General features: G+C 36.6%; 1 protein-coding gene across 2 annotated transcripts in view; it reads left to right on the plus strand.

Annotated features, from left to right (window-relative positions):
• Positions 1-25705, plus strand: part of ARHGAP24 (Rho GTPase activating protein 24) — a 478629-nt gene that overhangs the window by 219229 nt on the left and 233695 nt on the right. The gene's annotated exons all lie outside the window — the stretch shown is intronic.

Here is a 25705-nt window from a genome sequence, read left to right on the forward strand (position 1 = left end):
CATGCATCACTGATTTACCTTTACACAGGTAAAGCTCCCAGAAAATAAAGTTTTATACATATGTGTGTGTATGTATATATATACACACATATATTTAAAATAAGTGATATTAGACTTTGATGCATAGTTTGTAAAATATAACATGTGAACTTTATTGTGATTATTAGCTAAAATGAATATACTTTTATCATTTCTTAACTCATCCATTGGGAAAGAGAATTTTGGCACTTGAAACAAGAATGGCATTTTCATTTGTTTGCAGCTATTTTATGTTTATGCCTATTATTAAAATAAGTACTGAATAAAGATGCCCACGTATAGTACTTTTGAATACATGTTCTTAAAGCCACAGCTATACTTTCATGAAAAAGGAGAAAAACACACTTGACTCCAATGTCTTTATCTACATGTGAATATGCCAAAGGAGAAATATACACCTATAGTTTTTCCCTGCAGAAAACTGATACACGAGGGTTTACTTCTCTTCATTACAGAACTTACATTGCAGAAATAGTCCCAGCTTCTTCACCAACTTGCTTAACACACTGGCTACGTTATCGCTCTCTGTCTAGCCAGCAGCAAGCACACCTGTTGGCAATCACTCCACCGACCTGCATAGGCATTATCTAAGCAGAGACCCATTATGGGTTTGAAAAGCAATTGCCAATATTCCAGACTCTCAAAGCCCCATCGGGGCCCAGTGCCCAAAATCAATAAGAACTAGAACTCAGAGATTTTCTTATTCTCTTCCTTCCCTCAAGGAAAGAAAAGAGGAACACACAAGACAATGAGACAAGGGGAGAATTATTAGCTATAGAAACAAAGAAAAAGAGAAATTTTGAAGGGTAATCTAAAGTGATTTTCATCTGCCTGGAAATGAAGTTAAGCCCTTCAAAAAAGCAAAGGTGTCATTTCCCTGACTGTTAGTCATGACTATGCTAATTATTTTCAATAACCTCAGCCAACTACATATTACTTCTATAAGTTTGGATGAGTTTTTTTAATTCTAATTATTGTCCGGAAGAATTTTTAGGAGCTAAATGAAAAGTTATAGAACATGGGTGCTTAGATAATCCAATAAATGCACTATGGGTCTTTTAAAAAGTGCATATACATACAAAATTGCAAACACTTTTAGGGGCTTTAGTAATTATGTGAATCCCAATTTTGTTCTACAGTTTAATAACTGAAGTTTAAATTTGGAGACCAAGACTATTAATATTCTATTATCATTATCACTATCTATCAATCCCTTTCTCTATGTTTAGCTATTTATCTCTATGTTCCAATGCTCTATTTATTTCATCTATATACACACATGTCTAACATGACAACTTTTTGTTACTTGTAATTATGTGCTATATTATTAATCAGTTATTAACTTTTATCTCTCAAGTTCTGTTTTTTTTTTCCTTCTAGTCCTATGATTATAACTCTACAGACCTGTTTCATCCATTTATCAAAGAACTTTCTGGATAGAACATTTTATGGATCTGGACACTAAAATTTTTAATTTCCCAAAATGAACCTACTTAGATGATCAGTGCAGCTGCACTATATAATAGGCCACCTGAGAAATATTATAGATAGTAAGCTCAGCCAATTTTTGAGTGTTTGAGATAACTATGTGACATCAGCAATGAAAGTTTATCATTCGTGTCTATATCTGCAACTCCTTCTAGGATGAACAAATAAAGTCTTGGATATCTTAATGTGCTATCACTTAAGAGTATAAACCAGAATTTGGTGCCTATTTTATATCAAAATGTGGGGTATTTTAATAGTGTTTTAACATAAAAGTAATTTTCTTGATCATTAGTTAAATATGCTACTAAGGCATTTACTTTTATAATACTCTCTTTATCTTATCATTATTTCTCTTTTGTGTCAGTAAAGCTAATTTAAAATCCATGCAATTATATTTGTTATCCAAAGGCAGCTATGATATCTCTTTTTTTTGTCTGCCTATGTCTGTAGGCTGCCTTGATGCTTGTGGGTTTTTTTTTTTTTTTTAATTTCTTTTTCTGTTTTGGTTAGTTAATGTGTGCAGATTATTTAGAAAATGTGAGTAGGAGTTGTTTATGGTCTGAAAACATAATTATATATACACAAGTAGTTCTGAACATGAGTTAAATGCATTGAAAATCAGCATATTTTATGTAATATGTGTTCTTTCATATAAAAGTGTATTTGGAATTTTTCTTTTAAACTTCCCTCATTACTTAAAATGCCTTAAAATACACATTTAAAAGAGACTATTAAAATGGTTAAAGGATACTTTGTTTATTTATTTTTTGATTTAATCTTTATTTTTTTCACTAACATTTAGTCCTTTTATATGCCCCTCCCCCTGAAATCACCACACTTTTATCCAAGCGAATGAGTCCATTTTCCTTTTTGCTCAATCCCTCCAACCCCTAACCTCCCCATCCCTAACTAACTGTTGTCTGCTCTCCATCTATGAGTCTGTCCCCACTTTCCTTCTTAGTTCACTTTGTTCATTAGATTCCCCATATAAGTGAAATCATATGGTATTTGTAATCTCTTGAAATTCTGGTTAATGCCTTGACAACCAAAAGGCATTCTAAGCATTTATAAATGGATTACAAGTGTGGTCTTATGATCATTCTTACAAGAAGTGCTGACTGTGGAGTGTTTTCTCACAGTGTAGACATGTGGACCCATTCCCATTTAATTTTGTCATTCATTAGACATGCTAGGCCAGGGGTCAGCAAACATTTTCTGGAAAAGACCAGAGAGTAAATGTTTTAGATTTTATAGGCCATAAAGTTTCTATTACGATCACTCAACTTTCCTGTTGTAGTATAGACAAATGGGTATGGCTGTGTTCCAATAAAACTGTATTAATGGGCACTGACATTTGGATTTTAAATAATTTTCAAATATAAAGAAATATTCTTGCTTTGACCATTGTGGCTTAGTTGGTTGGGCTTTGTCCTACAAAGCAAAAGTTTGCCAGTTTGATTCTGTTCAGGGCATCTGCCTGGGTTGTGGGTTCAGTCCCTGGTCAGTGCATATGAGAGGCAACCCATCGATGTGTCTCTCTCACATCAGTGTTTCTCTCCCTCCCTTCCCCTCTCTTTAAAAATATTTTTTTTAAAAAGGATTATTCTTCTTTTGACTTTTTTCTAGTAACTTGAAACTGTAAAAAATAGACAGTGGGCTAGATTTGGCCCATGGGCCATAGCTTGTCGATCCTTGTGGCTAGATAAAAAAGCAAACCTATGAAAAGAGCCTGAAGATACTAATATAAATCACTAATCCTCACTGGTGCCATCAGAGCCAGAATTAGAACTCTGAGACATCCTGTCTCCCCAGGCCATCGCATTACCCACTGACTGCCTCAAAATCAGGATCCAGGAGCTGTTTGCCACCATCTTTATATAGAAGCCCTATCATTGAATAATGTCTTTTTTTATTAATCATGATGAACCTAAAAAGTTTTAGTACTGAAATGAAATTCTCTATTTAAACTTTGTGCTAGCTCATTTAGAACTCTAGATCCTGACCAGAGCTAAAATCTGTTATATGGCTTTTTAAGAAATGAATACCATTTATAGGATATTGGATGTGCCTAGCATGAAAAACATTTCCAATGCTTTGTTCAGTCCACACAAGTTCATGTAGTCATTCACAAGTATTCTGAGATGGAAGCATCTTTTGCAAGATCAAAATGAGCTTAAAGTATCTTCAAAGCTCTCCTTTTTACAATGTGCATATATTAAAGATCTAAGCATGTCACAGAAAATGACAATACTTTGTTTACTGGTAAAACTAACAAATTTGCTTTCTCAGAGGGGTAGTTTGTTTATTAATATCTCTCTACCCCTTATCCCATCAGGTTTTCTGCAACATGAGTATGAAAAAGACCTCCTTAATATTTGTAGCTAATGTTGACTGAAATCATGTCAGGTGCTGCTCTAATGTAGGTCAGGCTTTCTACAATGGCTCATTTAACACAATGACTGTTCTTGTGATAGTACCATTCCCTCAACGGTAAACAGTGGCACAGACTCACATTTCTAACAAATGCTAAAACCAAGCTTCACACCCTTCTGAGCCTGCAAAACCACTGCATGCTACAGGTTTCTTGTACCAGTAAGAATATAGATAGGCTTATTATCTAGATACAACAGAGGCTGAAAATCCAAGAGTAATGAGAAATAAAGATGACAAATGAAGAAATGAAATTAAGGGTTTCAAAGTTAGTGACCTCTGCATTTCCATTTACTCTCCTTGAAAGTCATGTTTTAAAAATTGTTTTCATTCCCTTTCTTTTCCATTAAATTAAAAGCTTTTAAGTAGAAATAGTACCTTCTATCCCTAGTATCTAGCAGAGTGGCTATCATATGCATTCAACAATGCATGCTTGTTGAATTAATGAGTAAACTAGAACTCAGTTTATCATCTGTGTAATGATTGTATGGGATTAGCGAAAATCAAAAATGTCTTGCACTCTGAATCATTTACTTGATTGTAGCTTTTTTTTCTCAATGATTTAGGAAAAGGGTCCTTAATGTTTGGGTTTTGGATGGTACCGGTCCCGGCCTGTTAGAAACCAGGCTGCGCAGCAGGAGGTGAGCTTGAGTGTAATGCACTTAAATCATCCCAAGCCATCCTCCCTCACTTGGTCCATGAAAAAATTGTCTTCCATAAAACTGGTCGCTGGTGCCAAAAAGGTTGGGGACCACTGCTTTAGGAGACAAGAGACTAGAGAACTTCATTAGTTCAGACTACATTCCTTAAAAAGTAGTCTACATTTCCTTAACTTTCATTCAGACTAAAACCAAGAGTATCTTTTAGTATTTGGTGACAGAAGCTGTTTATTGGCAAGTTATTTGCTGTAAATGTGATTTCCCTACTGTTTGTTATGGCATAGTTTTAGTTATGTATTCAGAGACTGCATTCACTTGTCTTTTTTATCCAGTAATTGGGAAGGGCTTTATAATCTAATCAAGCTAAAAAAATGGACAGAAAAGCGCTAAGCAAATGTCAGCAGTTGTTATTATGAAAAAAGAGTTTTTCTGGGAAGTTATTTTTCTGTGGTAGGACTTCTTTGAGCTGTATATCAGCTAGGGAAAGTGTGTGTTGAAATGAGTCAATAGCCAAAGACAAAGACCAGTAGGTTAGAATAATAAGGGAATGAAAAAGAGAAACCACGTACTTCACAGGGAAAAGAAGACATCAGAAGAAGGAGGGTGAGTGTGCAGCAGCACACACTGTCATTAGCAGTGGGAAAGAAGCTTGCAGCGAGGGGAAAACTGGCAGACCACCGAGTCCTGGGCCCACATACAGGGAACCAGGGAAGCCTTTTTCATTTGTCTTTTCTTTTGTAATAAAAAAAATGAGCTGAAGTGCTCCTGAGTGTTTCAAAAAGTAAAACCTCAAGGACCATCTGCAACCCAGAAATGTGTCCTTGGGGTTCTTGGACTTCCTGGCTTAAAAAAAAAATCAAACCAAATGAACAAATAAAACAAAACAAAAACACACTCAGAAACAAGGAACAAACTGATGGTTGCTTTGCTAAATACAAAACCATTTGCTTTTCAACATGAGCATAGAGCAATAACTGCCCTGTTTCATAGTGACATGGAAGGAGAGATGCCAAAGGGAGGAAGACTGAGAGTTGTTGGTGAGAAAGGAAGGCTGCAAGGGCCACCCAGGAGGCCAATTAAGGAAGAAGAGAGAGGTATGAGATTTCTCTGTTAGACAGGACTAGATCAAATCCCAGCTCCACCACTGGAGCTAGTTGCTAGGTGCTCTAAACCACAGTTTCCTCTTAGTGAACGTGAAGTAATAATACCTCTTTCCTCTTAAGGTCGTGTTGAGGATGTAAAAAGACAAGTGTTGAAGATGTAAAGAGACAAGTGTAGGACTTTCTCTGCCTGTATAAATCTTAGTGAAAAGTAGCAACATTTGGGAACAACAGTTTAAATAGTGCCATGTATAAATAAGAGCTGGATACTAAATTGTCTTAGATGGGATTATAAATACAGGGGAATTTTGGAAGAAAAAGGTCAACTTCCTTGACTAGAGTAATCAAGGAAGTCTTTCCAGAGTCAGTGAGTTTAGAATTTAAAGGAACTACAGGATTTTGATTAGTTGACTATCATGTTACAAATTAATTACAGGCTGAAAAATATTGGCAAAGACATGAAGGAAGTTCTGAGACTAGAAGAGATACTAATGTGGTAAGATGGGGGATATACCATACCAGGGACATGTGATGTGATTCATATGTGTGTCCTGCTGATCTGGGATATCCTGGAGAGGTGGCCACTTGGTTATTCCTGTTACAGAAACAGCTCGTAGGAGCCCTGTGTCCCAGGGAATTGGGCAATATTTAGACATGAGGCTGCCTTCATGCTGGCAATCAGTTAATTTTGTGAAAATATACAGCTAAATACTAACCAATGCTTATATTTCAAACATCACAGTAATAGATCCAAATTCAAACTTCCATATTATATTCAAATTACATCAAACCAGCTATGGGTCTAATAGGTCTCACCAACATTAGATGATAGTCACTAGATCTTATCATGGAGTGGCACCGGTTCAAGGATCCTTTGGTCCCACACAGAAGATTTTTCCCTGAACTCATACTTGACCGGCACTATTTTACATTTTATGTGTCTGTGACAAGAAAGAGGGATGGGTAGGAAGAGTGTTCGTTAGTTTGCCAGGGATGCTACAACAAAGAACCACAGACTGTGCGGCTTAAACAACAGGTATGTATTTTCTTACAGTCTGGAGGCTAAAAGTCCAAGGTCAAGGTGTCAGCAGAGTTGGTTTTACTGAAACCCTCTTTTCTTTCCTTGTAGATGGCCATGTTCTCCCTGTGTCTTCACATGGTCTTCCCTCTATGCCCATTTGTGTCCCAATTTCTCCTTTATATAAGGGCACTAGTTTAGATTGGATTAGGGCCTAACCTACTGACCTCATTTTATCTTAACTGAAATTAAATGGGGTATCTAAAGTCTTTACCTCCAAATATGGCCAGGGTCTGAGGTACTAGGAGTTAGGACTTCAATGCACATATTTTGAGGAAACACAACTCAGACCTTAACAGTGTGAAAAAGGAGATGAGACATCACTGTTCTTCCAGAGGCTTCTCTTTATCTGTATGAGGCAAACTCTTCCTCATGTTGACTACTGACCACTTAAACCCCATTCTACTCTTTAAAGAAAGAGGATGACTCTTCTGTTTATACATTAAGCCACAATCCAGAATTCCACTTGATCCTTTCATAAATGTTGGAAAACATGAGTGATTTAGGAAGCAAAGTATTAACTAAATCATATGAAATAGAAATGGAGGATGCACAGAGAAAGAAAGAATATATTATTTTTATTGAATTTATTGGGGAGGCACCGGTCAACAAAACCATACAGGTTTCAGTTGTACAAGTCAACAAATCATCATCTGTGCACTGCATCATGTGCCCTTCTCCCAAAGTCAAGTTCTTTTCCATCCCTGTTTATTCCCCCTTTGCCCACCTCCATTTCCCCTCACCCTCTTTCCCTCTGGCTATCACCGTACTGTTATGTCTATGTGAGATATATATAGTATATACTCACAGTGTATATATATTTATGTATGTGTGTGTGTGTGTGTGTGTGTGTGTGTGTATTCCTTTCTGCAAATTAAATCCTGTCCTTGGATTTTAAAATCTCCTTAATTTTGTTTCTAGCTTTGTTTTTGTTGTTGTTCTGTTTGTTTCTAATACTTTGCCTAAAAGCAATAGACTAGACATCTGGCTTTGTGTCATTATCTTTGGATTTTTCATTTAAGTTCAGACTAATTTTTATTTGGAAAAAACTCTTTTCTAAAAGTGGCATACTCATGCATTAAATACAACTGTGATGTTTAGTCAGGGGAAGAAAGTCAAAGGGAGCCCTTGGTACATCTCATCCAATTGTGCAAGCCTTCTGTAGTGAATTACTGACTTGTCATTCAGCGTGTAGAAGAGCAAGGAGTATCAATGCAGGCAATTAAGGCTTTAGGAAATGATTAGTGCAGGGGCATAACACAATATAGGGTTCATTTGTCCACCACCAATTACACTGTCTTTCTCATGACTCATTATTTCTGATGTGTCACTGCTTACAGGAATCACAGGGGAGATAATGGCAGAACTGTGCCTGTGGGCTTTTTGGCTCTAATCTAGGGACTGTGATTTGTCACAATGGGTTCTTTGACTGAAAGACAAATAACTCATTTTGATGTGGATATAACTGATGCAAATCAATTATTTGGATAGTTGATTTATTTTGTATTTTATTTTTGATCAACCTTTCTGGCCCACAGATAACTGCCAATTTACTGCTAACTTAATTTTGTGGAAATTACCCGATTTCCTGATACCAAATTATAAAACTACTTACATGTGACATTTGGCCTTTTGTTTTTCCCACCTATTATAGCAGAGCAATGATCCCTTTCCCTTCCTAAGCCCAGTTCTTCATGTCTCTTTGAATTCCATCTACTCCTACCTTTTCAGAAGCCATAATCTATTGTTTGTACTGTTTCCATATTGTTATTTAGTTTTGTCTTCTATATTGGATTATTCACATAGGCTTATAAGAGTATCCCAGGAACTCGCATTTTTATTTTAAAAAATTAACCTCATACATACTGAAATTTTAAAAATATGAGTGTACAGTCATGCTATTTTTCATGTTGTTGCAGAATCCTACCAATGCTGTTGTGGAACAGCTGTGGGGTTCGATTGCCTGTGGTCAAGAAGCGTTACTTTCAATGCAAGAGTTTGGTGAAAAAGGAAAGGGGTTGTTTATTTAAAGGATATACTGATTTGGAATATCTAGCACATTTCTGCTGTTAAGTTCTGCTCCCTTTAAAAACCACCCAAAAACACATGATCCTGCCTCCCTTTTCCAAACTAGGCCAGTTTCAGAATATGCCAGTCAGAGGTACTGTCTTTCCAAAAAGCAGAAGTCTACAGCTCAGCATTCCCAGTCACAGTTCAGGTCCAAGCATCTCTCACGAATCTGGATGGCTGGTCAGGTCCCCTGCCACACTGCCAGCTCTGGCAGCTGGCAGCTCACTAGACTTCTGGTTTTTAGATCTCCTCGCTCTTACTCTGGACCACATAGTTGCCTCTCCTCTCCTCTTTCAGTCTTCCCTCATTTAAATACTCAGCCTACAACTTCCTGTGTGATCTCATATCTATACCCTCCTAGGATGTGTTAGTGTCCACCACTTTTTCAAATTCCCCCATGTCTTTTACCTTCTTTTGGCTGCCATCTTTAGTCAGGGCAAAAGTTCCTAGCAATGCATGGACATTCAGAGTGGGCATTCACCCCCTGACTCTGTCTCAAGTTGCTGAACATTTTCACAATCAGTATACAATTCACCCTGGGTTGTAGCTCTCTTCCTTCCAGGAAGGCATGGCTACTTACTTGCCATTGTTGTGCAATGTATCTTAAACACACTACCATCCACTCCCCCACTTCCCTCAATCAAGGGTTTTGGGGGCTATTCTATTTTCAGGGGACTCTCACTCTATACCCTGTTACACTTTGATTTTAAAAAAAATCATCTCTTGACCAAATTCTCCCACTATTTATTACCTCATATGTATTGTGTCTTTTTGCAACAAAACTGCCCTGTATTCTATGCACAGCTTCTCCAATTCCTGTTTATGCCTCAATCTACTTTTGTTCCAATCTTATTCCACCAGAATTTTCCTTATTCATGTCACCAATGGCCTTTGATTTTCCTGAATCTAATTATTGAGTTTCAGTCTTTACAATAATTGTCCAATCAGGCCATTTGACACATTTAATCAGCTTTCTTAATATACATTCTACCTTGGCTTCAAGAACACCACAGTTTTCTGGTTTTCTTCCTATTTCACTTCCCACGTCTTCTCAGTCACAAATACTTGTCTTTCCTCTTCTCTTTAATCTGTTCATGCTGGAGTGCCCTCTTTGTCCTAGAGAACTAGGACAGATTCTAGAGAACTAGAGAACTAGAACTAGGGCAGTATTCTCCTAGCTGTTCTCAGACAAGATTCTGTCCCTCACTCTTCTATCTCATTTACTGTAGCCACTGCCATTTTTAATATATATTATTTTTTAGTAGTTTTACTTTATAGGAAAATTGTGCAAAAAATACAGAGAGTTCCCATATACCAAGTAATATTTTTTATTTTCCAATATGATTGTCACCTCCTATTGAAAAAATCTTTTCACAACTTATAGGTCCTTACATAGACTATCCCAATATGTTCCATTCTTCCCCCTTGCTCTGTGAATTCAATGCACACTAACTTCCTTTCAGTTTCTCAAATGTGCTATCCTTTACTCTACCTATAGAATCTTTACATATGCTGTTCTTTCTTTTTTAAATGGTTCCCCTTCCTCAGTTCAAGATTCACAAAATAACTGCTACTCACCCCTCACCTAGTATCTCAGGTATTACTTCTTCAGAGAAACCTGTGCTTGATCCTCCCTCCCAGTCTGTCTTAACATACTGTTGAAGGCCCATAACTTACATTTCTCAGCACTTTTCTAATATAAATTATGTTTGTCTCCCTCACAAGAATATAAGTTGCATGAGGCCTAGAACTCTGCTTTTGCTCTTTCTTATTTCTAGCACATAAGAAACTGCTTGGCATCTATAGCTATTTAATAACTGTTGAAGGAAAGAAAGAAAGAAGAAAGGGAGAGAGGAAGAATAAAAAGTAAAGGGAAATGAAGACATAGGAAGTCAGTGAAATCTAGAAATGGGTAGAAGCCTTAATCAGAAGCCTTCAGTGTTACACTAATTCCCTCATTCAATTCAAACTCAAGGTTTGGTTTAGTTCATCACACATTTAATAAAAATCAGCTATGATCCAGATACTATATGTCAAGTTTTATCCTCATGGAACTGTGGGTTTTCATCCCAGTGAACATCCCTTAGGGGCAGAGTTCCAATCAACATACTGGGTTACACCGATCAAGTCCATTTATGAAGCAGTCCAGTACTTACAGAACTAGCAGGCGGGGGAGATGGGACTCCTCCTCCTGCTGTATCTTTAGGCAAGTCTTCTAATCCCTGTGGCATCCATTTTCTCATTATTATAGCGTGGAATTACTAGATGAGTCAATGTATGTGAATGTCTGCAAATTAGTGTCACTCACATGAGCATGGAGCATGGTGACTTGTATAAATTAGTCCCTCTAGTCTACCATCATATGAGTGTCTAACTTGTCCTCAACTCATCTCTCTTTAAGGGTCATCTCATTATTGTTATGTGCTAGAATCCATTCATTTATCTTAGTAACATTATTCTGTGTCATTTTCTTTCTTAGTTGATGTGATATGTGAAAATCAGATTGTATGAAAGGACTCAGTAGGAAAAAAAAAAAGCAGAGACAGAGAAATGATCTGTGTGCCAGTGTAAAACATGGATTTTTTAATGCATTTGTGTTTCCTTTCTTTTAAAAGTCCAGGCCTGAGCCATATATAACACCTCTTTTCAGTCAAGAGATGGCATTCAAATGTTAATACCACTTACCCTGCTCAGTTCATTATTGTTAACCTGTGAACCCCAGTAGATTTGATTTCTGCTTCCTTTGAGATGAATGTCTCCTTCTGTACTAGGTACCTAGCAGCCAGCAGTGCCTCTTAATTATTGTCTGGAACATAAAGCATCAAGGGCACAAATGATAACTACTGATGGAACTAAAAGTGATGGCACTAATCGTAAATGGGAAACTGCAGGCAGCAGTCCGGTTGTGTGCTCAGTGTACTGATCACTGACTCAGTGACATGGAAAGGGCCAGGCACAATGGCTCAGTGTGTTCTTAGTGGCTGAGAACACTATCCCTTTCAAAGAGCAATGTGGCCATCTTATTGCTCCTCAAAATAATTGGGAGGTCTCTTTTTCAGATATTTGAATTTGGAGCCCTTATAGGCTCTCACCTCCATGGCATTTGGAAATTCACACTCACCTTCAGGTTACTTATTTGAAAATACAAAACAGCATAGAATCTTGACAACCCCCAACAATGGAAAGAAATTATACTGAAAGAGTCAGAATAAAATATCCACAGCGAAAAGAAAGTTGATGGTTCACACTTAATAGCTTGGCTTCCATTGATAAGACACTAATTCCCATAGGAGTAAACCATCTGCCAAGTTGGGCTAGATCTCTAGTACGCACAATGCATCTGATGCAGTTAACAGTTAGATTCATACCCTTTCAGTAAAACTTGAATTCTTAGGATCCCTTGACCAAATAAATGTTGAAAATTACTTTTAAATAGGACTTTAGGATTCACCTAGTAAAATTAGATTTTTATCTTTGACAGCCAAAGCAAATCAAATGGGGAAATATAATTATTTTAAATTATATTTTATTGATTATACTATTACATTTGTCCTGACTTTCCTCTTTTTCCCCCTCCACCCACCAACCCCCACTCCCTCAGGCAATGTCCCCACCATTGTTCATGTCCATGGGTCATGTGTAAAAGTTCTTTGGCTACTCCAGTTCCTATACTGTACTTTACATCCCCATGGCTCTCCTGTAACTACCAATTTGTACTTCTTAATCCCTTCACCTCTTCACCCTTGTCCCCACACCCTCCTCCCATCTGGCAACCATCAAAATGTTCTTCTTATCCATGATTCCGTCTCTGTCCTTATTTGCTTAGTTTGTTTTTTGATTCAATTTTTGATAGATATGTATTTTTTTGCCATTTTGTTAACCCTACTTTTGATTGTTTTAAAGCATATTTTATTGATTATGCTATTACGGTTATCCCATTTTTTATCTTCTTTACCCATCCACCCTGCACCCCTTTCTCCAGTATCCTCCCCTCTTACTTCATGTCCATCGGTCATACATATAAGTTCTTTGCCTTCTACATTTCCTATAGTATTCTTAACCTCCCCCACTCTCTCTACTTTGTACCTACCATTTATGCTTCTTATTCCCTGTACCTTTTCCCCCATTCTCCCCCTGCTCCTCCCTACTGATAACCCTCCACATGATCTCCATTTCTGTGATTATGTTCTTGCTGTCATTGTTTGATTAGTTTGTTTTTGTTTTTTAGGTTCAGTTTTTGATAGTTGTGAGTTTGTTGTCATTTTCCTATTCATAGTTTTGCTCTTCTTTTCTTAGATAAGTCCCTTTAACATTTCATATAATAAGGCTTGGCAATGATGATCTCCTTTAACTGGGCCTTATATGGGAAGAACTTCATCTGCCCTTCCGTTCTAAATGATAGCTTGGCTGGATAGAGTAATCTTGGATGTACGTCCTTGCCTTTCATGACTTGGAATACTTCTTTCCAGCCCCTTCTCGCCTGCAGGGATTCCTTTCATAAATCAGCTGATAGTCTTATGGAAACTCCTTTGTAGGTAACTCTCTGCTTTTCTCTTGCTGCTTTTAAGATTCTCTCCTTATCTTTAATCCTGGATAATTTAATTATGACATATCTTGGCATGACCCTCCTTGGGTCCAACTCCTTTGGGACTCTCTGAATTTCCTAGACTTGCATGTCTATTTCATTCCCAAGATTGGGGACATTTTCCTTCAAATAATGGGGACATTATTTGTTCAAATAAGTTCTCAATTTCTTGCTCTTCCTCTTCTCCTTCTGGCACCCCTATGATTTGGATGTTGGAACATTGTCTGGGAGGTTCCTAAGCCTCTCCTCATTTTATTGAATTGTTTCTTCATTCTGTTCTAGTTAAATGTTTATTTCTTCCTTTTGTTCCAAATCGTTGATTTAAGTCCTGGTTTCCTTCTCTTCACTGTTGGTTCCCTGTATATTTTTCTTTATTTGACTTTGTATAGCCTTCACTGCTTCCTTTATTTTTTGTCTGTACTCAGTCATTTCTGTGAACATCCTGATTACCAGTGTTTTGAACTCTGCATCTGATAGATTGTCTATCTCCTCATCACTTAGTTCTTTTCCTGGAGTTTTGATCTGGTCTTTCATTTGGGCCATATTTCTTTGTCTTGGTGCACCAATTTCAATAATATATAAAATAAATCTTCTTTGCAACATGAATACTATACTTTTGAAAGGACTGTTTTAACTCAAAATCTGTTCCAAAGTAGTTACTATTTCTGTTTTATAAAAATAACAGTAAAGAAGTAGTTTCTTGACGTTTCTCAATACCTGTCTCATATGACATGTAAAAACTGTCTTACATAGAAGTAATTATAAAGATTAAAATAGTTGGTGAAAGACGATTTTCTATAATTTTAGATGTGGCTAAACTGCAATAGGAAGACTAGTATATTACTTTTATTTTTGAGAGGTCTGGAATTCGATTTACATAGCATCTTTTGCTTTTTATGACTTTACTTCTTTTGTTTGTTATGCAGACTCTAGACTGTTTTAAAGTGTTTTTATAACCAAGGGATGGGTGGTAAGGATTTTTTTATACTCCTAAGATTATATATTTAAATTAATTAAAAGTTCTTTTTTTACTAGTGTTTGAGTGATTTGCTATTATTGTCTCCATTACTCTATTCTAAGCATGACTTGGCTTTTAAAGAAATCACTTTGAGTCTGAAATTAAGGCAAAAAAATATTTTAAAGAATATTTTAAGGAAAACAAAAATAAATAAATTCCTTTCCCTTATTTTATAGAAGTTGTAAGGAACATCAAAGATCATTTTGTTAATTTTATAGGTGAAGAATATGGGCCTGAGAGAGGTTATTGTGGCCAACTTTGTATGAATTTCATATTCCCAGTTAAGTAGTCTTTACACTGTTCCATAGTCTCTTTGGCTATATTAGTATTAGACTTCTTTGATTTCTCAAGTTTAAGTAGCAAGACTACTGCTGTCCTCATTCACTTGATTTTGGTAGTATAGTAATGACAATTTAATAATCATAATACTAGCTACTATTTGATGTGCTGTATGTGCTAACTGTAATGTTAGACCTTTTATATGGATTATTTTATTTAATTTCCCCATGCTTATGAGTTAAATATAATTGTTTTCACATGATAAAGTTAGGATCAGAAGTTTGTGTTACTTTCCAAAATCATAAAACTAGTAAATGAGTGACATGCAGGTGAGATCCAAGTGTGTATTTTTTAGTTAGTTTATTTAGGATACAAATGAGAAAATGTTCAAGGAAATTAAAATTTTGTTCTCCAGTAAAGATATTTGTGAGATTTTATTAGATCTGTGGAACATGGTATCTGTAACTATAATTACATTTCAACAAATGTTTTTTGTTAGTTTTAGATATTATGTCGATAGAGAATTGTTTCCATATTTGACATCAGAATGTTTTCTTGTTAAATTAATATTTTATGATTGTATTAGATTTTGAAAAAATGCTTACTCTGAACACTAGTTTCTGAGTTGGTTCTTGTTTTGCTCTTATCTCCTACCCATGTGCTGTAGAGGCCGTGGGCCTTACCACTACACTCCTATTGAGTGGCCAGTGCTGTAGTGGTTGAATCTGTGTCCTGAGGCAGGCAGAGAGATAGGAAGCCTTCCTTAATCAGCCCTATATATGTGTATTGTGAAAGTGCTGCTCGTTGTCAACATGGAAGCAGTATGTACAATGACAGGAAAAACTTGTCAGTCTTTTCAATAGTTTGTTAAAACCATGTACATATGTGGAATAAAATAAGATGGTAAATAATTCAGTGGAAAATTACTTAAGAATCTGAAAAAAAGCAGTTAAAACATAATAAGGAAGGAAGGAAGATGAGATTGTGTTTATCCAATAGTGCAATGTTGAACAATCTTGCTAACCAGCTGTGTATTGTTGGGAAAATTTCAGTATGGAGGACAATAGAGCAGCCCCTTGCATAATGCTGATTAGTTCAATATCATTTCATTATGACATTGATAAGATGCTGCAGGAACTTAACTCTTGTTTATAGCAATTGCCTATGGTAAAACTGGTTTTGTTATACATTATCTTGCTTAAAGTAACAGAACCTATTAATGATGTTAAGTAAGGACCAAGTGTATTTCTTAAATATCTGCCATGATGGTGAGCTAATTTCATAGGGGTAAAGTAACAAATTTGAGGGCTTGTTTAAAAGGCAATTTATTATTTTACATTAATTTCAGTATAGGAAAACATATTATTAACTTCTGATATCCGAACTGTTCTGTCAGAAAATGTTTGATTTTATTTTTTAACAACTGTATTCACATATAATTTACCCACTTGAAATGTACAACTCAATAATTTTTAACATATCCACAGAGTTGCGTAACCATAACCACAGTCAATTTTGGAACATGTTCGTTGTCCCAAGAGAGAAACCTCATACCCATTAGCAGTCACTACCTTTTTATATCTAGTGCCCCAAGCACTGGATAACTTTTAATCTACCTTCTGTCTGTATAGATTCACCTATTCTGGATATTTCATATAAATTGAATTATACAATATATAGTCTTTATTACTGGCTTCTTTTAATCAAGTTTTCAAGGTTTATCTATGTTGTAGCATGTATTGTGTATTCATTTGCTTTTCTGATGAATAATGTTCCATTTATGCTCATATACTTTTATTTATTCCTTATTCTGTTGTTGGAAGTTTTTTGTTTTTTTTCTCACATTTTGGCTATCATAAATAATGCTGCAATGAGCATATATGTACAAGTTTTTGTGTGAACACATATATTCAAATTTTTTGAGTATTTACCTAGAAGTAAACTTACTAGGTCATACTGTAACTTTATGTTTAACATTTTGAGAAATTTCAAAACTGTTCTCCAAAATGAGTGCATGATTTTACATTCTTATCATCAATATTTGATGGTTTCAACTTCTCCATATCTATCCAATGCTTGTTACTACCTTTATTTTATTATTAGCCATCCTAGTGGGTGAGAAGTGATGTTATATTGTTGATTTTTATTTTCCTAATAGCTAATGATATAGAGTATTTTTTTCATGTGCTTTGGACATTTATATATATACTTTTCAAAAACACCTATTCAAATCTTTTGCCTATTTTTTTTATTGTTGACTTCTAAGTGTTCCTTATGTGGTCTAGATACAAAATATTTCCCCCCATTCCGTGGATTGTCCTTTTACTTTATTGTTTTGATGGTGTCCTAGGAGTACAAAAGTTTTTAGTTATAATGAAGTTCAATTTTTCTAGTTTTTGGTCACTTCTTTGTCATGTGTAGAAAGACTTACCTACATCAAAGTCTTAAGGTTTTATCTCCATGTTTTCTTCTAAGAACGTTATAGTTTAGCTCTTATGTTTAGGTCTGTGATTCATTTTGAGTTAACTTTTTTGTGTACGGTTTAAGGAAGAGGTCCAACATTTTTTGCATGTGAATATCTAGTTGTTCTAGCACCATGTGTTGAAAAGAGTATTTTTCCCCCATAGCTTGTCTTGGCACTGTTTTTATTTTTTAAGCTATAAGGTTTTCTTCCTCTGGTTGAGTCAACTGTAGATAGTACAAGACCAAGCATGTTTCTTAAAAAGCCTCATTCTTTCATTTTCAGTACTTCTCTCCTCTGCTGCCTGCTGTCTACTTTAGCCCCAGGCAGGATGCCTAATCCCTAGCCTGAGATCACCATAGATTGCCTTTTGATGTTGTTAAAGCCTTAAAAATAAAAGGAGCGTTTAGAGACTATGCCTCACCTGGCTTGTTTTATTGACTACTGTTCTTCATGCAGCTACTGCGCCTTTTCTAGCTGCAGGCCAGAGCTGCCTGTGCTGCCCACCTGGCTCTCCTCCTGCCTACATGCTTCCCCAGTCCCTGGGCCTTGATAATTTGAGTCTGCTCAGACCTCTTCCAGTATGTCCTTTTCCAGGTTGCCAATATGCATTAAATTAAGTTTAAAAAAAAACAACAACAACTCAGACTTGCCATAACTCAGGGCATGATCCTTGAATCCTCTCTCCTCCTCATCCTCGACAACTAGCCCATCGGCCTGTCATGCTGATTATACTTCTAAAACATATTTCCACTCTATCCTCTTCTCTCCACATCTGTCTTTTCTTGTCTAGGTCATATAATTTCTTTCCTGGATTTCTGGATTCTGTTTTCCTCCAAAATTCCAGAAGATCATTTTAAAATAAGCTAAACTAAGTCATTGGCTATATAAAGCTTCAACAGCTTCCCATTGAAGTTAGCTTATTATCTGAACTCCATGTACAACTTCACTGGCCTGCATGATCCTATCCCCACCCCAATAGCCCTTCATCTACCAGCCTCAAGCCACAGTGACTTGCCTCGTAGTTCATGAAAGCCTCCATATTTTTTAGATGTAAGACTTCTTACACCTGCTGGACTCTGTCTTTATGCCCTTGCCCCTATTTTTAGAGGTTTTTTGGAGGTCGTATTTTCCTGCTAATTTCTTTTCATTCAAATCTCAATTTAAATGTTTTCTCCTCAGAGGAGACCTCCTATTGAAAGTAAACACCTTCAGTTGGATATTCATTATTAGTTATCTTGCTCACATCTGTCACAGGGGTTTATATTCTAAATTTAATGATTTTTAAAAAATTTTAACCTACTTTATTCACCATTATATTTTGTGTGCTCAGCTCATCCTTGGCACATAATAAATAGGTAATCAAATATTAGGGATAAGTACTTTCTTGTCATCTTTCTTTCCCTCTTCTCACCCTTATTCCCTTCATGTGAGAGGAAGAAAATGCCATTCTTTGCATATTTTTAGCTCATGGCTCAGTTTATCATAAAATAAGTTCCCACCTCACTTACCATTATGCTTGGTTCAGAGATATTCTCTAATGTAATCCTACCTTGTAGCTGTCCTTTACCAGTCCCATTACTATCCCAGAAACACAGATTGCCTGTGCATGAAAGAATAGTAGTAAAGCTAACATTTTTTTGAACTTTTAATCTATTAATCTTGGATTCTTATTTAATTTAACAATGCTTAGGATAGTTTCTACTACTATCTTCATTTTACAAAGAACCAAAAGCTTCAAGGTGAAATCATTTGTTGAACCAACTAGCAAAATGGCAGAGCCATGGTGCCTTTCACATAATTTTGCTATCCTTTCAGAAGAAGCTGAGGAGACAAGACACTCACATGTTTTTTCCATTCCACACCAGACAGGTGAACATTTGTGCCCCTTCAGCCATGCAACAAAAGAGCCTGTGGAGAATATCAAGATCATACTGAAGATGGTGCTTGAATGGCTTTTGTTGTTAGAAAAAGATGAGAACATCTTAGACAACATCTATGGTGATATCTGATTAAATGACTCTGTAAAGAAAAGGGAGACTTTTAAAAATACAAACAGATTTTGAGTTTTCTTCCCAGAAATATCTCTGAATGCAAATGGTTTGAGAGTGGCATTATTATATGTGTACACATAAAACTCCTTACTGTCTGCATATGACTTATTTATTTGTTTATATTCAGTTTGGTTCAATGGGGTATGTGTATGGCTTGGAGACAGACAAAAATGCTGAATAGCTGGTAGATGGTTGCAAGCATTGTGGCAAAGCATCACCTCAGTTATCTGGATGTGACCTCTTTTCTTCTCTTGGAAGCAGAGGATAGGCAGTGATGTTGAAACTGACTGAAAGTTGAAAGGGAAACTGGGTTTGTTTCAGTCTCTAGTGACATTTTGGTGTGTGATTTTACAAAATCACAGCTCTGTTCCGAGAGTGTAGGAGAGGAAAGAAGTGGCCCCTGAGGAGACAACTTCTTTTGCAGGACCTCGTGCTTTTTCATTCACATTTTATGTGGTTGTCAAATGTTACAAGGTGGAGAACACCATTCCACATGGTTTGATTATGTAGTTCAAAGACAGAAAACAAAGGTCTCTTTAAAAAGCCTCATTTTCATGGCACTTTACAAAGTCTATTTTCTGTTGGCTAAAGTTGGGGAGGGAGTGGAAAAGTCTGGGGGAGTGGAGTAGACTGGCTATGGAGGGGATGGAAAAGTCACCCAGGCCAATTGCCATATGACTCAGAGGGTCTTCAGGGAAGATGCTATCTGCCACCATTTGGCAAGATGCGGGCACCAGGGTACAGAATGGGCAATTGTCCTTGACTTTGGAGGCAGGAGCTGGCAGCTGACCCCAAAATCTGTTTCTCCTAGAAGAGACAGGCAATCATTGAGCTGACATAGTGATGATGTCTCTCTCATGTCATGCAACATGGAAATGGGGGAAGTTAGAGATGGCTCAAGAGAGGAGAAGGAGGAAAATAAAGAAAAGGAATACTGAATCACTCAGCCTGCCCATTCAGCTAAGCTTGAGGTTGATTTTGCTCACTGCAACCTGCATTTCTTACTTAAGTAAATAGCAGAATGACCAAATTGCTGTAAATGTAGGAGAAGGAAGAGAATAAAAAATGTATTTGTATGTATACATAATATATCGATATAGATAACTATAGATATAAATATAAATGTGTAAAGATAAATGTGTATTGAGTTAATTTACTGATGCCTACTCTATACTAGGCAAAGAAGTATTGGTTAAATTCCAAAATGATTCCATTAAGGTAAATTCTTTGATTAAGTCCAATTTACAGATGTGGAAGCTAAGGTTTGTGACAAGATTCAAGTCTCTGGTTTATAGAACTTCAAAATAGGTGCTGCTACTCAGTGTTTATATCATCTGTATTATTAATTGTTTAAATAATTTTTATATCACTAGCTAGCTTATACATTTCTTTTTTAACAGCTTTATTGAGATATAATTCACATGCCATACAATTCCCCATTTAAAGAGTATAATTAAATGACTTAGTATATTCACAGAATTGTGCAACCGTTACCACAATTGATTTTAAAGCATTTTCATCCCCCCAAAAAGAAATTCTACCTCCCTTAGCCATCATTCTCTTCTCCCCACATCTATCCCTAACCCCCAACCAACTTAGGCAATCTACTAGTCTACTTTCTGTCTCTATAGATTTGCCTATTCTGGATATTTCATATAAATGGAATTATAATGAGATGTGGTCCTTTGTGATTAACTTCTTTCACTTAACAAAGTTTTTGGAATTCATCCATGTTTTAGTATCAGTACTTCATTTCTTTTTATTGTGTTCTGTTGTATAGATCACAATACAACTTCTATTTATACATTCATCAGTTGATGGATGTATGGGTTATTTCTACTTTTTGACTTTTATATAAAACATTGCCATGAACATTCATGTACAAGTTTTTGTGTGGATTTATATTTTTATTTCTCTTGTATAAACCTAGGAGTGGAATTTCTGGGTGTGGTACTCTGTTTAGACTTTAAATTTTTAAAAAATATATTTTATTGATTATGCTATTACAGTTGTCCCATTTCCCTCCCTTTATTCCCTTTGCCCTGTACCCCCATCCCACCTGCACCCCCCTCCTTATTTCATGTCCATGGGTCATGCTGTTTGATTTCTCCATTTCCCATACTATTCTTAACCTCCCCCTATTTTGTACCTACCATTTATGCTTTTTATTCCCTATACCTTTCCCCCATCCTCCCCCCTCCATGTGATCTCCATTTCTGTGATTCTGTTCCTGTTCTAGTTGTTTGCTTAGTTGTTTTTCTTTTTTTAGGTTTGGTGGTTGATAGCTGTGAGTTTGTTGTCATTTTACTATTCATAGTTTTTGATCTTCTTTTTCCTAGATAAGTCCTTTAATATTTTATATAACAAAGACTTGGTGATGATGAATTCCTTTAACTTGACCTTATCTGGGAAGCACTTTATCTGCCCTTCCATTCTAAATGATAGCTTTGCAGGACAGAGTAATCTTGGATGTAGGTCCTTGTTTTTCATGACTTGGAATACTTCTTTCCAGTCCCTTCTTGCCTGTAAGATTTCTTTTGAGAAATCAGCTGATAGTCTTATGGAAACTCCTTTGTAGGTAACTCTCTGCTTTTCTCTTGCTGCTTTTAAGATTCTCTCCTTAAGGCAGAGCCTTAAGTATTCGCCAGGTCAGGGCAACCAACATTGCTTTGCTGTGGTGCTGTATGTGGAGGAGGGATCAGAGAGGGAACAGTGCCACTTGCTTGGTTCTCGGCCAGTGTTCAGTCCCTTCCTCTGCTACCCACAAGCAAATCGGGCCCTTCTGGTGCTGATTCCTGGGTGAGGTGATTTGTGTATGTTCTAAACCCTGTGGGTCTCTCCAATGAATTCTCCTGTGAGGTTAGGGGTTTCTCCCCCTGTCTCAACCGTACAGGTTTTTTTAGTCAGAGGTTTTGAGGCTGTATTTCCCTCGGCTGGAACCCAAGGTAGTGCCATCTGTCTCGCAGTTGCTCCGCAGTTGCTCCTCCTGGTTTGTCCACATGCAAATGTGGGACTGCCCAGTCTGTCAGCCTCTGCCTCACCTGCCCCGATCCTCCAGCTATTGCCTTGTCAGGAGTCCTCACCACCTCAGCAACCCATTTCCACTCCTCCTACGAGTCTGGATGAATGTTTCTTTAATTCCTTGGTTGTCAAACTTCCATTCAGTTTGATTTTTCTGGCAGTTCTGGATATTTTTTATTTTTAAATTTGTTGTTCTTTTGGTTGTGTGAGAAGGCATAGTGTATCTACCTATGCCTCCATCTTGGCCAGAAGTCCCAACTTATACATTTCTTAAGGGGAAAATAAATTTTTATAACTCAATGCTATTTTGCACATGATTTATAGACAACAAATAATCCTTTTGTGACCTTTAACATACTGTTTAAACATGTTAGAATGTAGATGTTCTGTGGTAAAGTGTATTTGAAATTTTATACACGAAACACCTAAATTGTTTTAAATGCTGTAAACATCATGGTGTACATGGGATCCAGAGATTGAAGTCTGAATAATTTTGGGTTATGTCAAGTTTCATGTATCACTTGGACCACTAGATCTCAGTTAAAGTGTGAGAATCCAAGTCTCTGAGCAACAATGGATGTTTTTGAAACTCAGATTCACTGGGATGACACTGAAAGCAAAAGAAAGATCATGTTGTTAAATTACTATGTATGATTACCTCTCTGGGATAAAAAAAAAAACAACCCACAAATTTAAATGGAAGCTAGAATGTAACACAGTATTAACATATTTAAGAGAATAAATGATATTTAAGAGGTAGTAAGTATCTCTTAAGAAGATATTTAAGAAGAGTAAGAAGATATTTCAGAGAATAAATGAACTCTGGGACTTCGGAGGTGAAATTGAGACAAGGAATAAGTCCAATGTTCAAAAGAGTCAAAGAAACCAAGCACATAGAGAAGAGACACATTAGTGCCCTGAAGTGGCAGTTCTCAATCTTTTCTCCTATTTCCATACAGACACACAGGTCAGCTGGGACTGTCTGCAGGGCAGCACAGAAGTGAAATGACTGTATAGTTGTCCCTTGGTAACAGTGGGGGATTGGTTCCAGGACTCCGATATGTATAACAAAATCTGCAGATGCTCAAGGTCCTTGTATAAAATGGCAGAGTATTTGCCTATTACCTATGAATATCCTCCCATATACTTTAAATCATCTCTAGGTTACTTATAATGCCTAATATAGTGTAAGTGCTCTGTAAGTAGTTGTCATGATGTATTTTTTAAGGAATAATGACAAGGAAAAAATCTGTATATGTTCAGTACAGATGCCATGACAGCTGCAATCATAGATCTAACTACACAGACACCTCAGCAGCAACAAAACATTTTTTTAAAAAATATTTTCCATCTTGGGTTGTTTGAATCAGCAGATGTGAAGGGCTGACTATAATTCCACCTCTTGTTCTTTCATTTAAGGAAGCACCCCAGAACTCGTGTGGAAGTAACCTAATCAGCTTTAATTATAAATAAGTAAATCTCTTACAAATGCTACTACTTTATCATGAGCTACTACTGGGTTGCACAGTAGTTGATAACACAGCAGTATTATACCAAAGCTGAACATTTTTTGATTATTTAACTTCTAAAGTCTTTTCCAGCTCCTGAATCCCAAGATTTACTGATGAGTGGTCCTAGGCATTATTGAATTTGCATTCAATACATGATTTTGCACCTTTCATATATTTTTTAAGCATCTCTTGCAAGAAATCCACCCATTTGTAAATGCATTTTTCCCTGTGGTTCTGTTGTGTTTGTTTTGATTATCATATGTGAATTCAGCTTTTCCCAAATACTCATAGAAAAAAATGGGAGCCATTTTCCACTTGAAAAATACTTTTCATTTTGCAAGACCCCAGAGTACTTTACTGGCAAAACCACAATTCAAACATGTTTGGCATTAAGCTTCAACCCTGGAGAGGCAAGAACCTGGCTTGTGTTCTCTGAAATTATTATTCACTTGACTTCAACTCCCAGGGACTCTGAATCTATGAATTTTTAGAATTCTGTTTTTAATCTCAGTCGTATCTTTACTCTATGCATGTGAAAAAGATATAAGGCCCAAAACACAGAATGACTGAGTAGAATTTCCCAAATGAGAGTGCAAATTAGTACTCTGTGTGAACATTTAATGAGAATATACCTTTAGCATATTGGTTATTAAATGATACTTCACTGTGAAAGGAGAGAGAAAGAGGAGGAGAGCAGGGTAAGGGAGGGTAGAGATTGAGGCTGAGAAGGTGATTGACCAAGGTTTCCAGTAAACCCTCCACAAGTACTTAGGGGAAACCACACAGTTCCTTGTAGTTCTGATGTTCCTGACTGACAGGAACACACAACTTGTAACAAAAAGGACATTACATTTATTGAAATATCTTTCACATTGGGTCAAAGATATTTTCCATTACTCAGTGCTGCTTTTTTTTTTAAGATAGTTCTTGGGTCTTTTTAACATATGTCTATCCATATAAATGCCCTTTGTTAGGCCTTTATTTCAAAGAATTCTTAATTCCAGTAAGGTATTCCAGTCATTAGAGGGAATTAGCCAGGTGGTATAGAATATCATATGCAAGGCTCAGTTACACAGCCAGACAAGTCTAAATATGACCTCCATTTTCAGAAGCCTTCTAGGTCCTTACTCTGTGCTCAATACTCTCTATTATTAATTTTGAACTATGTTCAAATATAGATGTGAGGTTTAAAAAAGGTGCTTTTATCCTCAGAGCCATTGTCAGATATGGGTAAATGGGTGCCTGAGAGAGGTGAATCTTACATGGAGGAGTATCTTATTAATTCAACAAGTAGTCATGTACCTGATTGCAGAGTGTACAGTGTGGAAGATGTAAGAAATAGATAATGCACTTAATGACATTAACTCAAGACATGTATAATCTAATTGGCTGCAGTGTACCAAAGTAAGTGTGTGACATAGAAGAATACTCTCTGTGGAAAAGAAAGTGTCAGAGGAGTCCATTGAAGGGAAAATTCTCATCCACTGGACTGGATTGGTGGCTGGAATCAGTGCTTTCAAGTTCTATAGGTTCTTGTAGTGCCTCACCTGGCCCCACAGTGTGGTGTTGGGTACTACAGTTCCACATCCCACCCTCTTCCCTTGGAGACTAGCAGTCCAGGACACTAAGAAAGCAGGCATGCCAACAAATGACCATAGTACATGTTAGAAGAACTTTTGATTTAACTTAAAATTAAGGGTCAGGGGATTTTTTGTTTGTTTGTTTTGTTTTGTTCTCCTGTACTCATAAAGATTTCCTTGGGGTAGTGAAGGAGGTGGTAGTGAAGGCAGTAATATAGGTGCCTGATATTTTCACTGTATGTTTTCCTCAGGTGAGAAAGAGAGGGTAAGCTAAAGAATTGTAAGCTAATTTCCCCACGTGTGACATAATGTCCTGATATCCAGGAATGAAG

The sequence above is a fragment of the Phyllostomus hastatus genome, unplaced genomic scaffold (genome assembly GCF_019186645.2).
Source record: "Phyllostomus hastatus isolate PE091 unplaced genomic scaffold, TTU_PhHast_1.1 phas_scaffold_39, whole genome shotgun sequence".
In the NCBI taxonomy this organism is placed as follows: Eukaryota; Metazoa; Chordata; class Mammalia; order Chiroptera; family Phyllostomidae; genus Phyllostomus; species Phyllostomus hastatus.